Raw genomic sequence first — 19,294 nt, 5'->3', positions numbered from 1 at the left:
GGTATGTAATACCGACTAACCAATAGGAGGTTTCACGGTTACAAAGGAGTTACTGGTCGTAGCGCCTAAAATTACCTCCCTTAGCTCCAATGCGCATGCCAACAAAAAATTTCCAGTTCCGGATAGTTCACCGTTCTACACTTGGTTAGCGAAACATAAAGTCAACAAAGGAAGGTATCTTAGCTGTACTACAACAGATCATTATGGCTAAACCAATGAATCAGTTATATATGTCAAACATCTTTTATTCATACTAGGAGAATAATTATAGACATTAAATCAGATAATTAGATTCAGTGTCCATACTTACATTATATCAGATAATAATATTTACTTTCCATACTTAAATGATACCAAATAATTAAATTAAATACACGGTTCTTTCCTGATAATATAAATTCATTATCCATAATTTCAGATACATATGAAGGAACATTTTACTCTGCTATCCGATTTTAAACATTTATTGCACATTTTTGATTATATAACTTTAATGAAAACAATCTCAACAATTTGCATTTTTCATATGTTGATATATCCTTCTTTCTCAGTTATTTTCGCAAGGCTAATAGTTCGTTTATACGAGTTACTAAAGTTATAATACAAGTTCGATAAGAAAACTATAACATGAATTCGATACGTCAGCTGATTTGTAAAGCTGAATATTTTAAACCAGAAACGTTTGTTTTCTATATATAAAAAAATGGAACACAGTATTTTAATGTATTCAGAAGAACTTAACAGCGTAATATTTACATTAACTATCATAACGATAAATGAGTGTAATTAATGCAGACGGAATATGTATTCATATTTGGGTGTAAATATCGTGCAATATTCAGATATATTCATGCCCAATGACGTTTTTTTCTTCTTTCTGTTTCATTTTCTTTTTGACTTTTGAAACATCAGATATCAGACGGTATATGCAGTAACTTTCAGCATGAGTTTTCTTTGCTTATGCTGACACGTAATAACTCTCAAATTTGCTGGGGTCTTTAGACAACATTTTTGATTGCCACCAGCAAATTCATCTAGAACAGCCTTCTTAAATTAGTTTATTTCTGTTTAACTTTCCTTGCATCGAATATGTAAGTTTTAAAGATCCAATTATTTCACAGATTCCGTCATAATACTTTGGTTCGCCTTTTAAATCAATATTGATCCACGTGACCGGATATAAACTTGCAAACAGTATGATTTAAAAAAGAGACTGCTTGTAAGAACATACTCTACAAGTCAATAATAAATGGATACTCACAAATATTCATATTCGTTGTCTTTATGTATCAGTCACTCTTTCTAACTTAGCATCATTTGATACTTGTTTTTAACCAGAAGTATGTTTATGTACTATAAGTATGCGAACACACATTCATTTGAGGATATACATACCCATGCACCAGATGAAAGAAGACAGACATACTTACGGACAGACAGACAGATAGGTGAGAGCCACAAATGTCCTATACATGGATAGTGTGTCTAACATCATTTCTCCAAATTGTATACTCTAAAATTTTAAACCGTTCAAGGAAATAAAATTAAAATAATCATCAAGGAGACTTGTATGTGCGCCTATCTGTTCAAGCGTAGTTGACATTTGTGCATTTTGAAAAAACTCAAGTTATTTCATGAAAAATATAATGAACAATAATAGAAAAGCCAAGGAAATAAATTTCAAATAATCATCAAGGAGACTGGTACGTGCGCCTCTCTGTTCAAGCGTGGTTGACTGTCACGTTTTCCTGCCCGCGATTACGTAAGTCAGGAACAAAGGAATGGGTTAGCGCAATGAGTATCTCGACCCTGCACTGTTGTGGCGATTTTATTTGTACAAGAACCACCCCCCCCCCCGTAGGTGTTAACACTAGCATATAGATGTTAGAAGCTTTGTTCCGAGAACAAAGGACCCTCAACGCTATTGTAAATCTCCCCGCTTTGACAGATGGCCTGAGGCTCGTCTGTTAAGATGAACCGACTGGGGGTAGAATTGATATCCAATCAGAACTGAGAAAGGGTGGGGCCATCAATTCGAACCAGAACTTAACAGTCAGTCGGACTGATAACAAATTAGTGATTTGTAAGCCGTCGTACTGGTAAAGCAGAATATACTCACTCCGAGGGAGCCACTCGTGATTTGGCGGGAAAACTCTTAGTACATTCTAAGGACAGAAAGCTTCGTAAAGGAAGCTTTTGGGGACAGAGTAGTCAAGTCCCGAGACTCAGAAAGACAGGATAGAAGTAGGCGGAGAACAAGCTTCGTTGAAGCAGAAATAGAGAATAGAAGTCGGCGGGGAACAAGCCTCGTTGAAGGAGAAAGAGAGAAAGAAAAGGAGGAGGAGAAAAGAAGACGAATGGGGAAGAGGACAAGAAGAATCGGAGAACGCCGGAAGGAGGAAAGCAACTGGCGTAGTAAATACAGATGAGTAGAAACCAAGTACAGGGGAAAGCCATCTCACACTATAATCACGTGATGAAATAGGTTGTCACACGGTCGAGAGGAAGTAGATTGGTTGAGAAATTAATATCGTTTAATTTGTATTAAATTGTTATTCTTTTGGATTTCACCTTTGTGTTCTTAATAATTTAATTGTCGGTATTGCTGACTGGGGGCTCGGAGCTTTACCTCTCTCTATCACTAATTTCACTTCCTACAAAAACGAGCCAGGGTGGGAATTCCTCAGTAATTCAAATAAATATTGGGAGCATCCCACCCCAACGCATAACAGTGAGTCACATAGAACTTCACATTGACATTTGTGCATTTTGAAAAAAACTCAAGATATTAAATGAAAAATATAATCAATATTAATAGAAAAGCAACAGCCTTAATCAATAATAAAAAACATTAAGTTAGAAAAAAAATCTCATTGTCGTTCAACTTCCATTAACTGCTATGATTGAAGCTGTACAAAATAAATATATTTTCATTATTCTTCAAGCGAGATAAATTGCAAGAACATTTTTACGCAGCGATACACTTTCGCACAATCAAATAATACAAACTAGAGCATAAGGTAGTAATGGAAAGATAATGAAGTTCTGAAATGGGCAGATAATATTTATTTGAAAGCTGGGAGCAGCGCAAGTTAGTGCAAAAAAATAAAAGATGTAAAAATGATTGATCAAATATTGATAGAATTTCTTTTTAAGATAGTGAGATATCGATCCTGCTTGCATGATGATTAATGTGAGCGGTCTGTCACATTTTCTTGATCTACATCTGTCATCTTAATTGACTGAACTATCCGGAAGTGAGTTGCACCGATATGCCGTCTGGTGTTTTCAAAGTGATATACTAACCGTGAAACCCCCTATTGCGTGGTGCATTGTATATCCGCTGGAAACGGTGTTGGCATAAAAGGGATACTTTGTTTAACATCGAAATTATGACTATGTACCAGAGGAAAGCCATTACAGGTGTAATAAAGTGAAAGGTATTTGTGCAAACACGGACCGGCACTGGAAAATTGCTTATTTATCAGTTCCTTTAAGTTGTGTGCGCCCCTCGTCTCGATTACGTTGGAACAGTGTTCAAATTTGAACAACTTAATTTTGATTGGATGCGGCGGAATGAAGTTCACATAGCTGCTTGCAAGTGCTACATTCATAATTCTAGTCATGAATTGTATATTCTTCATTGATGCAAGCTGTAAATGGCTGCTTGAAAGTCCCTAGATCTACTTTCCTTCTGCGTCCTTGTATCTTGCAATTTGCCAACTACTGAATTGATTCTGTAGTTTGTCGCATGGCAAATGCTATGTCAGTTATTACAAGTTTTAACATTCCATTTATAAACTTGCTATATCACAAGTTTCACAAATTGCACCTTCCAAAATCATGCCTTTAATGTAGCATCAAGCACGTTAAAAGTTCGAATCAAGGAAGTTGGCATAAAATAATGCCTCATTATGACAACAGATGGCGCTGTGACACGTCAGTTTCTTACAATACGACTACTCCCCTGACCCTAGCAACAAGAGGTTATACCACTTTACGGCATGTTTGGGCGTCTTGTTTAAAATATCATTCGAATTAAATTACAGCAGCTGATGTCTCAGATTATTAACATTCGGAAGAGAGGTGGCCTGCAAGTAGCACAAAATAAATTAAATGTATCAAATTGTATACAATTAGATGTATTTACACAACGTTATATTTCCGCTAATCCTTCCCACCCCATTTGTTTTGAACATTTTGTCTGTTTAATTTACCGCTGCCGCACGGTGGCAGAATAGGGTAGCCGCTTTCAGGCAGGATTTAAGGCCCCAACTTGTTTATATATTCTCATTCACAATCAGTTTAGAGCATATTTATTTTACTATTTTAGAGTGCAGTGCATTTACCGGTTTATGTCCACGTTCTTCTTTGAACAGTGCCAATTCTGCTTTTTCTAGCAGTAAAGACCTCATAGGTTTGACCAAAGTGCAGATAATTGCACCTCGAGGCCATACTTTCATTTCTTTATTCACGAGAGAGAGAGAGAGAGAGAGAGAGAGATGAGGATTCTGTTTATTCTCTCAACGATATGTAATTAAATTTTACTGTTAATATGCAGTTTACAGTGGCAGTTGACTTGAAACAAGGACATCACATTCAAAGCATATATGCTACAAAAATATGAACTTATTTCATTATATAAGAAAAGAAATTCAAAGAGTATGAAATATATTTTCTATATGTAAACATAAAGAACACTTCCATACAATTATGAGATACTTTATTTCGACAGATATCAAACTGGAAACTACATTTTTTCATTATTTAAAACCGTATTCATCCAAATATGAAGTGATATTTATAGTACAGATAAGATGATTGATTGTATGGTACCTCACTGATAAAACATCAGACTCCTTTGGTAGCAATTATACAAATATAATATACTGAATATAAATAACACTGCTACTGCTACCAGTAACCAGCTCAATTTGTTTGTATTATTGCTGCTACAGTACAGTACTAAAAGTGCTTGATACATTTCGATATGAAATTAATGTAGTAGTTAAAAAGATGAATACAAACTTTTACATGTATCTTTTACAGATGTGATTGTTTTCTGTTAGAAGACTAAGACACACACATCCACATAATTTTCTAAAAAACTTGTAAAATTTTTAAGGCTAGTCACAGCTCAGGCTGTTGTAGCATCCATCACCTCCCCCCCCCCCACATAAACATCTTCAGTTGTCTGTGATTTTATCATTATTTTATCCTGTTTAAAATATAAGCTAATATTGTCATGACACAAAAAAAAATCATCACAATACAACTATTCAATAAAGCAAAATAAATAAATAAAAACAATATACAGTCCTGTGTCTAACTTTTCATAGGAAATATAAGAGAAAAAAAAGTTTAATTTAAGCCAGCATTCATAAAAGCAATATTGTTAGATGAATTAGTCTGAAACAAAAATTATCTTACATGTAGGCAATTATAAGGAACAAATACCTGGATTGTCTTGTTGCATTGTTCGTATAGATTTATTTGCCAGTCCCTTTTGTTTTTCACTTTCACATGAATAAAACATGAATGAAGAAAGCTTTTCACACAATCTGGATTTTGAATTGGACATACACTCATCATTGCAAATTCTGAGGAATTAAAACTGTAAATTCTGGATTGGCCAAAACACATTACCTTTTGTGTACCACATACATTTGTAAATTATGACTCAAGAACAGTCAGATTATATTCCCTAGTGTCTGTGTCAAGAATTAATCCCCAGAAACATTCCATTACTGGATCTGTATTCAATATATATACTGTACAAAAATGCTCACATTTTGATGAATTTATTTTGTGGGCAATATAGACAAGTTGTTTGCACTTGCCATGAGCAAAAAACCATGAAAAGGATTATATTTTATTTGCTAATTTGTTATTTCTGATACCTTGACCTTCACAAAACTATTATATTTATGAACCTGAGATGAAATTGTAAATTTGGCCTCTTATCCCTAATGCGTGTGCCTTGGAACAATGGATAAGGTAAATTCCATAATTTAAATGTCTTAATCACTCAGCAGAGAGAGAGAGAGAGAAAGAGAGAGAGAGAGATAAGTTAGTTTCATCACAGAATAATAGAAACCACGAGCCAATTTCTGACTGCAGTTGTAAGATATCTGAGCATAAAGTAACAGCTACTTTATAAGCATGCAAGACATTTTAATGTGAGTTATAGGCCCCCAAGTACTATTCCTCAGAGAAGACACAAAACTGGGTTTTAGAAATTAAAGCCACACGAGTACCAGTTTGTTACTTTGTGAAAAATGGGGTCATTGTGAAAAAATGGAGACACCTGATATACCTGCTGGTGATGAGTGGTCAGTGAGCAGTCAAATTGTTGTTCCTAAGTCATATAGACAGTAAATGCATTGTCTAGCCCATAAAACTCCTTAAGCTGGTCATTTTTGGTGTCAGTAAGACTTATCGCAAGATCCTGAATCATTTTTATTTGCCTACAATTAAAAGTGATGTTTATAAGTACCATAGATCTTGTCACACTTGTCAAATGGTAGAAAATCCCAATCAGAAGATATATAAGGCACATCTGCAACCTATTCCTGCATTTGACCATTTGACAAGCCATTTAACAGAAAAATGGTAGACTGTCGGTTCTTTACCTAATACCAAGTCAAGCAACCAATACTTGTTGACCATAATGTGTGCGTCCTCAAGATTTCAATAGCCTGTTCGTTTGAAGAATATTAAAGCAAAAACTGTTCTAAAAGTTTAGCCAATGTTTTTAACACTTGTTTGCCACCCAAAATCTGTCCAGCAAATTTTATGTTTGATTATTTCCAACAACTTATGCATGAATTAGACATCCAACAGTTTAATTTTTCTGTCACCCTGAAAGTAATGGGGCTAGCTCAAGACTGTCCGAAAACACTCTCACGTACCCAGGATACATGTATACCATTATATTGAATCAAACGTTAAAAAGGAAGTGATCAGTAAAATCCTGCATTTAATTATCAAGTAAGATCAGGGGAGTTTTTTTCCCATATTGGTATTTATCACCAAATGAAAGACCCCCATGACTACTCTAAAACAACAAAAGACTGTCACAAAACACACTCAACTACCCAGGATACATGTAGGCAATTAAATAGAATAAAACCAAATAATAAGACAGTGATCTTTTAAATTCTACCCTGTATAATTATCGAGTAAGATCAGTAGAGTTTATTCTTTTGTTGATACTTGCTTAAGACTGTCCCAAAAAACACTCATCAACCCAGGATACACGTATACAATTACAATGACTTCTTTCGTCATAGATAGTTCACTAAACTACTTTCATATTGCAAAGAGCAGCACAATTAACATATCAGAATCATGCGTCACTACATTCATATTTCAAAAATTCTTATAAGCTATTTTTTAAAATCTTTAATGTGACTAAGAGCAGCTGAATAATTAGAACCCAAGAGTACTATATTTATATTTTTAAAATTCTTGAACCAAATTATTAATTTTAATTGGTTTGATAATGGTAAGAATTACAATAGATAAAAGCAAAATCTCCTGTAACATCTTTTGTCTCTGATTATTTCCACTTTTAGAGACAAACGTTTTAAAGGATGCAAACCAGTTTTAAAGCTGTTTTTTTTTTTTGGTTGTTTTTGTTTATATATAAATACATTCAAAGGTTGAGGTTCTGTACATTAACAAGGCAGATTAAGTATTGGAAAACAACTGTACACTAAATCTAATCTTTCTAATCCCAAGTAAACATTTTTATCATGATACGATGTTTTTGTGGCAAAATATGTTCCAAAATGAAGATCGTGATAAGAATAAGAATACCTTTTAGGAATGCTTAATTTTTTTAATGTCACTTTACCTTTAAACTTTTTTTTATGTGCTATTGATGTTATTCTGAAATATTTTATTTTCGCGGGAGCTTATGTACAAGAGTATCACAGGAAAAGATAGACATATGTGAGGTACGTCAGAATGGGTAACGTACAATACAATTATTACAAACAGGGTTCGTCAGATGAAAGCTCGTTAAGAAGAGTACGAGGGAATATATTATTGTCATTTCTGATACTTACTAAAAAATAAACAAGAATTGTTCAGAATTCCAATTTCACGTGTTGTATTAAAAATTCTTGTCCTTAAAATTCCATTTTCTAGGTCAAGATTTTAGATTGTATATGTTGAATTGAACATTAGTGGTTGAAAGTTATATTTTCTATGTCGAGGGTTCAGATTGTGTCGTTCGAACATCCAATGTCATACGTCCTAATTTATGTATTGGTTCAAAGAGTTTATGTTGAAAGTTCCATTTCATATGTTGAGTATTTAGATTTCATCTGTTGAATTACACAGCGCTGGTTGAAAATTCGATGTCAAATGTCGAGTTTTAGATTGTAGCTTCTGAATTACACGGCAGGTTGTTGAGATTTTAATGTCATATGTCGAGAGTTTCAATTTAACATGTTGAATCACATTGATTGCGCTGAAAGTTACATTTTGTATGTTGAGGTTTTAGATTTTATCTGTTGAATTACACAGCGGTGGTTGGAAATTTTATTGTGCTTGTCATAATTATTTTTACATGGGGAAATGATGTACTGGTGTTAAAAGTAACATTACACAATGTCCACTTTAACAATTCAAAATAATATCGAGTATTAAGAAACATCATTCGTGTATTCAATTATGAGGCACCATTACATTTCATGCATTTACAGTTTGAAAGTTATCATTCACAGGTTGATAATTACTATGCATTTCTTCGCTAGATATCGCTCTCGTGAACGGACCGCGTTATTTTTTAAACAAGGAGGCTGCTTCTCAATGCTGTCAAATTCAACAGAGAAAATCAAAATGCTCGCCATATGAAATGGAACTTTCATACAAAAATAGTTACATACAAAGTGTGATATTGAAATTTCAACCACCGCTGTGTAATTCAAAATATACACGGTAAAACGTCGACATAGGAAATAGAACTTTAAACCATCACTGTATAATTCAACATATAAATCTAAAATCTCGATCTTGAAAATGGAACTTTAAGGACATGCAGTTTGATCCATCACGTGATATTGGATTTCTCGACATACGACATAGAAATTTCAACTGCAGCTTTCTCATTGGACCAGGTTTTGTCCGCTACGGTGCCTCATAGAGAAAGTTGAAGTTTTCACATGTCCCAATAGAGCTCTACATCAGAATAATGCAATGGTATACTGACATTCCTAATGTATTTTATGGCTGTAAATTGTCTCGCGAATGAAATAAAGGAAATTGATATTCTCCAAACAGGAAGAGCGACTGGAAAAGAAAACGTTAAAGAAAGAGGCGAGAGTCCCGGATTCAGTTGGAACGATCGTGCCCCCCTCCCCTTTCTGCATTCTACTAAATAATAGTTTGCTCATTTCGCTGCAAAAGAATCGTGACTAAATACATTATTATTTGTGTTTGTTTTTGAGTCGGGAATAATCAATACGTAAGCAACTTGGTTTTCGTTTTTTAACAGTGCATGTTTCATAACAGGTATCAAGCTCCAAGTGAAACGCACAACGATGACGCAAGGGGTTACCATATTAAGTAACTTCATATCTGACAAATATGTTTGATGGCTAATCAAATTTTTCGTGCGTGTATAAGGATCATAGAGATCCTAAATGTACATAAACTTCGAAGGGACATAAACATTTGGATGCCTGATATATATATATATATATATATATATATATATATATATATATATATATATATATATATATATATATATATATATATATAGTACTTAGCAACAATTCATTTTGATCTATATTAAATTCCTGTTTGGAGAACTGGGACTTGATAGAAGAACATAAAGGCTACATAATAATATACATGTATCTCGTATTAACTAATTCAACCAGCGCAATCCAGTCGCTGGGCGTAATTCTTTATATTTTATAGTGAACGTTTCAGATAATACAGCGACTGAGTAATTATCAAATGCTAAGATTCAGATTGCTCACTCATGCGACAGAGAAACATAGCTGTTTTGGTAACCTTACTTTTCTTATCTCAGTCCAGCTGTCTCAGTCATGGTGTTCCTTCTCTAGGAACTACTTTTAAAAAGAAGAAACCCTTGCTGTCATCTGCTGTGCCTGACGGAGTTGTTATAAAATCAAACAACAACAACAAAATATATATAACACAATGAAATTCACTCATAAAGCAACTTAAAGTCTCTCCAACTTTGACAACGCACCATACAAAATATTTGGAGAGAATCAGACACACACATACGCACACGAAGCTGAGCTATTTAGTATTATGCTAAAAACTACACACAGCAAGGAGAATTTTATCCAATCTGTAAGTCGGTTAATTTTCAGGTCAACGTTTTTAAATGTAGCTAAAAGTACTACTTTTAGCTACATTTAATGAAAAGTTACTGTGCTACAGATAGGATAAAATTCGCGATGCTATTTGGAACGAACTAGGCCTATAACAGAAAACACTGTCCCATATACACATCACTGACTAAACAAATCAAACTCTCTCAAGAGCATCCGCAACAACCAAAAATGTATTGTGTCAGATCTGGATTCTTCAAACTTTGTCAAATACCCTAATCCACCCCAGATAAATCAAACAATATAATGTAACTGCAAATGAAAACTGTACTTACCAATCAGAGAGGTTCATTCATCAGTCCACACACTGTTCCATAAGATTTCCATTTAGCGTATCACTGCACCAGTAATAGCAACACTTGCCATATATCCAACAAAGTAAATGTAAATTTGCAAGAATATAATGAATTTAAAATCTCCTTAGTCATCACTCTTCGTTAAAGATGTGTACTTTATTGTACCATTGGCCAACTTTTCCAAATTAGAACTGACGAAAGTTATCCTTATAAAATACATTAAGTATTTATTGTATTTTCACAGGACATCTATGATTATATGCAATAATAAAGTAATAATGTAAAATGGTTCAATGTTTCTATTTTCTTTTGCGTAGAACATGTGTACTTAGAGTCCACTGTCACACCACTGACCTTGTTAATATAATCGAGTTAATGCGCGTTTACAACACGTGGCACGAGACGCTAACGATGCAGTGCTTGCAATACGTAACAATTATAACTTATAACTTGGCGTTTTTTCTTGATTTTTATCTTTTCCTTTCTTAACTGAAGTGGTCGCGGTCAATCTTGTGTGTGATGTCATTGATGGCAGCTACAGCACGGACACGACAGTATCAAATCAAGCCCAGCAAGGATTTGTTCTTTATTCATTCACCCCGAAAGATGTACCACCTGGATTTCTAATCGTGCAAGAGCCGATCAATCCAGTCTATCTGCGATGTCACAATCCGTGGCTGACCAGAATAAATTTTAAACTAACAGACCAGAGTGGTCACCTTCTTGATTTTCGAGGTGAAACACTATATATTAATTTACTTGTGAAATCGTAGAAGTTGAAGACTTCCAAATCTTACGATTTTCAGTCTTTAGACTTTCAGTCTAAGAAGGCGCATGAATATTTTATTTATATATATATTTTATGCACATGTCCGATTTGTTAATTTTGATAGGGTGTTTACTGCGAATTCAGTATAAAGCAAAAAATATATATATTTATTTTTTTACTGACAATTAATCAATTGAGTATTATATAATGTACAATCGCGTAAAATGTTTCATACATAACAAAGAACTTCTTGATGAAGCTGTCAGTACCGGAAAAGTTGCCCCGGAAAAAATAATTGTTGATGAATATGGCACTGACGATTTTATACTGACTGATACGCAACTACAAAGACTAAAAAAAAGATCATATTGTGATCGCGCATTGCAGTATACCTCAAATTTTAGAGTATATACGCGTATTTAGATCTTAGATTCATAAATCTATATGTACCACCACATAAATGTTTTCGTGTATGACAAACAAGCGCTCGAGCAAGCAGTTAAGGCTGCATTTACCCAAGAAGAAATTAACGTTAAATTTATTATTGACGAATACAGAAAAGAAAATTTCTTACTAACACAGCAACAGTTAGTCTCAGACGCGAGCATATTATTTCAATTGTATGCGACCGAGATCAAATTCTCAATTATGCTCACTCTTGCATTAAATCCGGCCGACTAAGGAAAATATTATCTAACTCGGACTGATACAAGTAAAAAAAAATATATCACATTTTTTTTTTACTTTCAATTTCATTTCCAAGTCCTTGATTTCATTTCTAGGTATCTACTTCCTCGTCCTTGACTTCGTCAAGGGACATAAAATTTTGTTAGCTTTCTTACACGAGTATTTATCACCTTCCTTGTTTCATATTCTTGAGCTAATTCCAACCTAATTTTTTCAATTGCACGAGACAACGAAACAAATTCATTTATTTGTGCTTCATCTACTGTAGCCAGCGATTTATATAAACTTGTCTGGATCCTCTTTGTAAATCGGTACTGAGCAGGCAGAATATAACGCCCTGCGCATTTAGCTTCATGTAATGATTCAAAATCAGACATGATTGTTTCAGGATTTAGTTCATCGGATATATTAAATCCGCGCTCTCCTAATTTTTTAATAGCAACAATCACATCATTGATATTTTCGTAATTCATATATATATATATATATATATATATATATATATATATATATATATATATATATATATATATATATATATATATATATATATATATATATATATATATTATTAAAAAGAAAAAAAAAATTACACACCACATCTCCTTGAGTCTCTAGGTTGTCTTATGACATCCTACCAAACTCAGGAGCGGAAACACAACCCCCATGTGAGCCCCTAACCTATCAAATAACAGTCTAGAAAGCCCAGAGGGCGTGTTTGCGAAAGACGAAACATTCCCCATGTTGGACCTCTAGCTTACCCAAATGATATGCTAGCGGGTTCAGAGGAATACAGATATATACATACATCTGTAAGCTTCTAAGGTGCCATCGCATCTTAGCAAGTTTACAGTAGGACAGCACAACATATAGTTTTGTAAGCTTCTCAGGTGCCATCGCATCTTAGTAAGTTTACAGGGACGGCACAACATGTAACTAAGAACAGCATAACATGTATTTTTTAACTAAGGACAGTACAACATGTAACTAAGGACGGCACAACATGTATTTTTTAACTAAGGACAGACGGGGTTATATTCTACGCTCAACAAGTTGCCCACCCTCCCCCAAAATCAATCCCGCGAGGTGTATAATGTCCCCCCCCCCCCGTCAGGGTGATAACGCGGAAAGTTGTGCAACTTTGTTGGGTTTCGAAACCCCGTACATAATTCGGATGCTATAGTATATAAACTGACTGATACTTGGAAGTTCAAGAATAGCTCACTCGGTTTTTCGTACTTGTTTTCTTAAATATAATCTCAGAAAAAATACAGATGAACCAGAAAACCAAACGAATTTAATAAAACAAGGATTTTATCTGTGAAAAAATATTATTTATTGTACACCCGCCCGTGTGACAGTTTTTGATAAAATCCTTGATAAAATCAACGGAGAGTAATTGGAGATGTTTTACTTCCGTGTTACCTGTACACGGAAAATTGTTTACCCGTTTGTAGTGTATATCGTTACAGTTAACAAGTTCTACTAAACTAGATTTTAACACTGAATTTAAATTCTGAACTGGATTCTAAATTTAATTTGGATCTAAATTTTAACACAGAATTTATATTGCTTATGAAAAATAGCAATTATCTGTACTGACAAACGAGGAAGTGTTATAGACTGTGACGCAGTGTGTATACAATTGGCTGTATACCGCTCTGCCGCGCTGGATAAATTGACATCTCAAGGAGTGTTGCGCAAGGGGAGGCATGAGATATGCTTAACGGAGTTATCTCCCATTTACATTAAAAATTCAGGATTTTAGTGAAGTAAATAATAAAAAACAATTTTTTGTTTATTATATTTTTTGAGATGGCAGATTTGTATATTTTTTCTGCGACTTTTCGTACTGAGGGTATACAGATATCAAAATACTTGCCAGCTGAGTTCATCGATTGAAATATTATTTCTTCATTCGTATGTAAGTTTATGGATACAACTCTCTTGGCGCTCTTATTAATACGGCCAGTATTACCAGATTTACAACTTTGGCTTTGTGTCACAATTCTCAGATTGGATAAATTATTGTCAGTTTTCACACCGTTGATCTGATCGATCACAAGATCGTCTTAGATCACTCCGTTAAATACCTCGAACACGAAACGATGACAGAGATAATGTTTCTTTCCATCAGTAAACATTAAATAACCAGCATTAGTAACAAAACCAACTGGTTTTTCAGCCTACAATGCCTAACTATTCCCTCACGAATCGCTTCGTAATTCTTAATGATAGGATGTGGGACAAATTCTTGGCTCATTTATATAATAATGTATTTGTCTAATTTATAATTTGTCTGAAAACTTAGTTAAATAATCGCGCTCACATTTCAAAGCAACATCGTTATTTTTTGTCATAATATCTTTTAAATTCACGGTATCTCTTTCCCCCGCCACTTGCACATAACTGTCTTTTACCCCTGACCCCAACACCACATCGCAGGCAGGGTATTGGTCCTAAACTCCCCCTTCGGACGCTTTGGGAATGTTCCCCTCAGAATTCTTTTTTGCAGGATTTATTACAAGGAGCTACAGATCCAACTTTGAACCACTTGCACTGATTCATTATATATAATATTTCTTATTTAAATGTTTGTCTTAAATATAATATGGAGGAGTTTAAAAGATTATCTGCAATCAAGCCCTGGAAAGCTTCTAGATTCGATCTTGATAGACTAACCCCTGACTCGCGGAGACGAGCCCTGACTGATCTGTTTGATATTATCAGGAATTCCAAAAAAGAATTTCGTAACGACGGCGCATCTCACGTAAGGTCCACATTTAAAATTATACGCAACAACGAACGTGTCGTTGACGAAGTCAATGTTATCTCTGTCATTGATGCTGCAATAAATGATGCACGAGCGAAAACAATTATCGATTATCTCAATCAGAAATATTTTTTCAGAATAAAATGTATTGTGCAAGCAGATTCCGATACGTGGATTATCCGTGACAAAAATGACCCTGTCATTGCTAGTGAAAAAACCGATCTAAGACGTTCCAAGATAGCAGCGTGGGCTGAAAAAGTCAAGGATACAGGAGCGTCAATAAACGATGTTGCCGAGCTAGAAAAAGCATTAAGATTCTCCATAACCGTAACAACGATAACAGAAGAAGTATTATACAAATCGAAATATAATCGGAACGGAGCTCCAATAAATATCATTGATCATAACGCTCACGCTTGGAATAACGCAGTTACGATATTTCCGCGGGATCGTGTTGTGAAATATTATTGGGGAAATATATTTGATTTTATTAAACAGATAAGCAAAAACGACCCTGTGTCGATGTGGTTGTTTAAAAGTTCCGAAGATGGCGAGTATGATCTAACGGTGAAATATACCGAACGGAATTTCTGCAACAGGAAATGAAAAAACTCGCAGAGAAATATTCAGAAAACACTGAGCAGTTATTAACTAATTGTTTTACAGTTCCATCAGTTGCCGCTCACGCCGCCAGAGAAAGAAATTTATGGAGGCCAACCCGAAGTGAGTTTCTTGACGATATACAATTGAGTTGTGTCGAGTATGGACATGGCGGTTTGTGGAATACCAAGTATGACCACAGCGAGATGATTTCCGTGGACATGGTTGCGTGTTATCCGGGAAGCTTTCTTGGGATGGGCGAGTGTAGTGGATATTTTAGAAGATTTGGACATCCCACGATCTCGATGACACGAGTTTCTATAAACGGTCCTTTACCCGATTTTGACCTGACAGGATTTGCTCGTGTGACGTCGTTTGCGCTAGCTGAAAAACTTCATCTGATTTGTTATGTTTGGTTTGGCAGACATTTCTCAGAGAAACGCTGGACACCAATAGTGTTGTTGCGATATATGCTTGACAGCCGAATACTGGAATCGTTGACGGTCAGTGAAGCAATTATATCATATCGACCGCAGACTTCGGTTTGGGTACCAACACCGGAGCTTATCAGTCTCGATGAAGTCATTGAAGAATATGCACGAGAGTGTCCCCATCAGACCATGGATGTCATTAACAATAACGCTCCTAATATTCTTAAAATTAAACTCGATAATAGTAAAAAAAAAACAGCAAAAGATCTCGGTAGAAGAATAATCGGTAAATTTACTCAAGGTGGTGCATATGATCATAAACGATATCACTCAGGATTGATTATGGATGATGCTGAATTAAGTTTTATAATTGCTGATGCCCCTGCGAGAAATATATTTTGTAATCGGGAGTACGCTTTCTTGTCCGACGGAACACGGTTGGGCACAATTGTAAGTTATATTAATGGAGAATCACCTCAATACACACATTTAAGATCTTCGATGCTGGCTTATGTTTCTATAAACTTGCTATCGACGATAAATCGATTTCCCGACACTGCAGTTAGAGTTGCAACGGATTCATTTTGTATCGATAAAAGATATTCAGAATCACTGGCTGTAAGCAACGATGAATCATGGAGTTCGTGGAGAATAAAAAAAGAAATGTTACATTGTTATTGTGAATCCTCTGATGTTGCTATCAAAGATAATTATTGTAAATTAGAATTATCAGAAATGTTGTCGGCGCCGTCTGTGAATGATCCAATCACTAGACACAAAACCGTTTATTCGAACGGATCGGGAGGGTCTGGTAAGACAACTCGAGCGATTGAATTATTTCGAAATTCAGATATGATTGTGTTAACACCAACACACAGACTCGCCAGGGAGATGAAACAACGAGGAGTTAATTCTGGTACTTATCACAGCTTTTTCAAATACAGCGGTAGTGTGTGGACTCCAGATCGAATGGGAAAAAAATATATTCTGCGGAATATTATTTGGGATGAAATAGGCACAGTGTCGTTAGATATATTAAAAACATTTCTCGATTGGCTGCTAACAAAAAATACAGCTGTGATAATGTGCGGCGATCAGGGTCAGCCACCACCTTTTGTTGGTCCATCTCCGCATTTGTGGTTAAAAGATTTTCTAGATTATTATGAAGAAGTGTCTGATGATTATAGATCTCTTGATGCAACGTTGAAGGAATATAAAACATTAATCAGATTACAACCGAATAAAATTCAATCTGAAATTATGCGCGAAATAATTTCAGAGACTTCAATGAGCGACTTTTGGAAAACGTGGAGACCAAACGATTTGATAGTGGCAAGTAGAAAGATAGTCAGAGACACAATAAAGATGAAATTGTTTTCACTGCAACGAGACAAGTTTCCAATGTTGCCACTGCCATTGTGTTATAGACAAGCTGATACGCGGTTACAGAATATAGATGTTGATATTCCTGGGAAAACAGAGAAACAGAATTTAGTATTAAATGATATTGTCACAGTTGATGTCAATGTTGTTGAAGATGCACTAAAAATGAACAAATCCCCGTGGACGCTAGGATACGCAATGACGATACATTCATCTCAAGGACTAATTATTTCTGATACTTGTCAGTGTCTCGAGTCAGAAGAATATCTCAATTGCGACGAATTATCTTGGAAGAGTCAGTGGCTGATGATAATGAAAACAACAGTGATATAATAAGAAAAAAATTAGCCGGTTACAAACAGAGTGACCAAAAAAAATAATCGGATTTCGACCTCGATGTTGAATTTATCATGACACTGAAACAACAGCAGAATAATCACTGTGAGAGCTGTAATTGTATAATGTTCTGGTGTTACACTAATAAAAATCCAAAACAATTTACCGTAGACAGAAAAGATAACAATCTTGGTCATACACGACAAAATATGATGCTGACATGTCTTGAGTGTAATCGAAGTCGTGGCGCTAGTTAAATGATTTGGGTGGTAATTGTGTGTCCTCCGGAATTACTTGCAATTGTTCACGTGTAAATCCACGTTGAGGAGCAGTTGAATCCAGCCTGTAGATTGCTGGTCTACCAGTAGATCTAGTTATGTTAGATATTTTGTGTGTGGTGATGCTCCAGATAGGATCAGTCGCTCTTTTTTTACCACCTTCAAGTTCACCCGGTTCATATAAATATCTCACAGTGACATTGCCCAGTATTGGTTGTACTGAAAAATCACGTCGTTGTACGGGTATACTTTTTTGGTAATTGCATTAATAGGTTTCACGTTGGTTGTTCGAGTTATTTCATTATTTAATGTAGTTATCACGCTTGGTAATCTTGCAACCCATTCACGCGAGCTCTTGTCTTGAATGAACTCCTTCGCGTACTGATATCCAAATAACCGCTCAGCAAGTGTTCGATTAAATCGCTCAACAATTGCCTGATCACGATGAATCTCAGTATGCCCTCGTCTGAGAGTGACATTATGTTGCTTCATTAGCGATGATACTGCACCCTGAAATTCTTTGCCAGGATCAACTTGCAATAGATTTGGCCATCGTAGACCACCTCGTTGATAAATTCGTTCAAACGCAGAAGCAACCTCAGATGCTGTTTTAGTCGTTAATGGTTCTGCATCTTTGTATTTACTTGCAACATCAACTACAGTTAACGCGTACTTGTATGTTCGACGACGAACGGTATCATGTGGCAGAAATAATATATCAGCCTGATGAACTTCATTAGGAACACTAACATTAAAATGTGCAAAATTAATTTTCTTAGGAGCGGTAGATAAATTTGCCATATTGCCTGTCGGGATAACCAATCTGCTGCAGTATCACGTGTGACTTTTGCTGCACTGGCAAGTTTACTAATTGCTGCGCTACCCCTCCAGTATCCTCTTGGGGAATACTAAATCGACTCCATTATAATTAATTATCAGCGCCTAGCGCTAATTTACCTTTCACTGCGGATTTTATTAACCAACTGGCTAACCTTTCCTTGAGAGATTTATCAGTAATAGAATTTAGCGCGTGAATTAATTTCACATCCGCGAGATGCCTATCTTGTAGATTTTTATTTTTATAAGCCACATCATGCGCATGACACGCTTTATCGATAGCATTTATTGGTTCTTCTCCGGGCTTTGGTCGATCTTGGTCATCAAGTCTGTTATCAAGTCGGGTTGCAGAACCACAGTAATTATATCCTGGGAGATGTTTTTCTCCTGGGTATTTAGCCCACGGAGCCCCTGGTAATTTTTCTAACTTGGAGGCAATATCACCTCCTTTTTTATACTTGACTTTGGTTTTGGTTTTGGCTTTGGTTTTGGCGCTGACTTTGGTTTTGGCGCTGGCTTTGG

This window comes from Sinohyriopsis cumingii, chromosome 3, assembly GCF_028554795.1.
Source record: "Sinohyriopsis cumingii isolate HCF-2022 chromosome 3, ASM2855479v2, whole genome shotgun sequence".
Lineage (NCBI taxonomy): Eukaryota > Metazoa > Mollusca > Bivalvia > Unionida > Unionidae > Sinohyriopsis > Sinohyriopsis cumingii.
The sequence above is the reverse complement of the archived record's forward strand: the minus strand, read 5'-3'. Positions refer to the sequence as shown.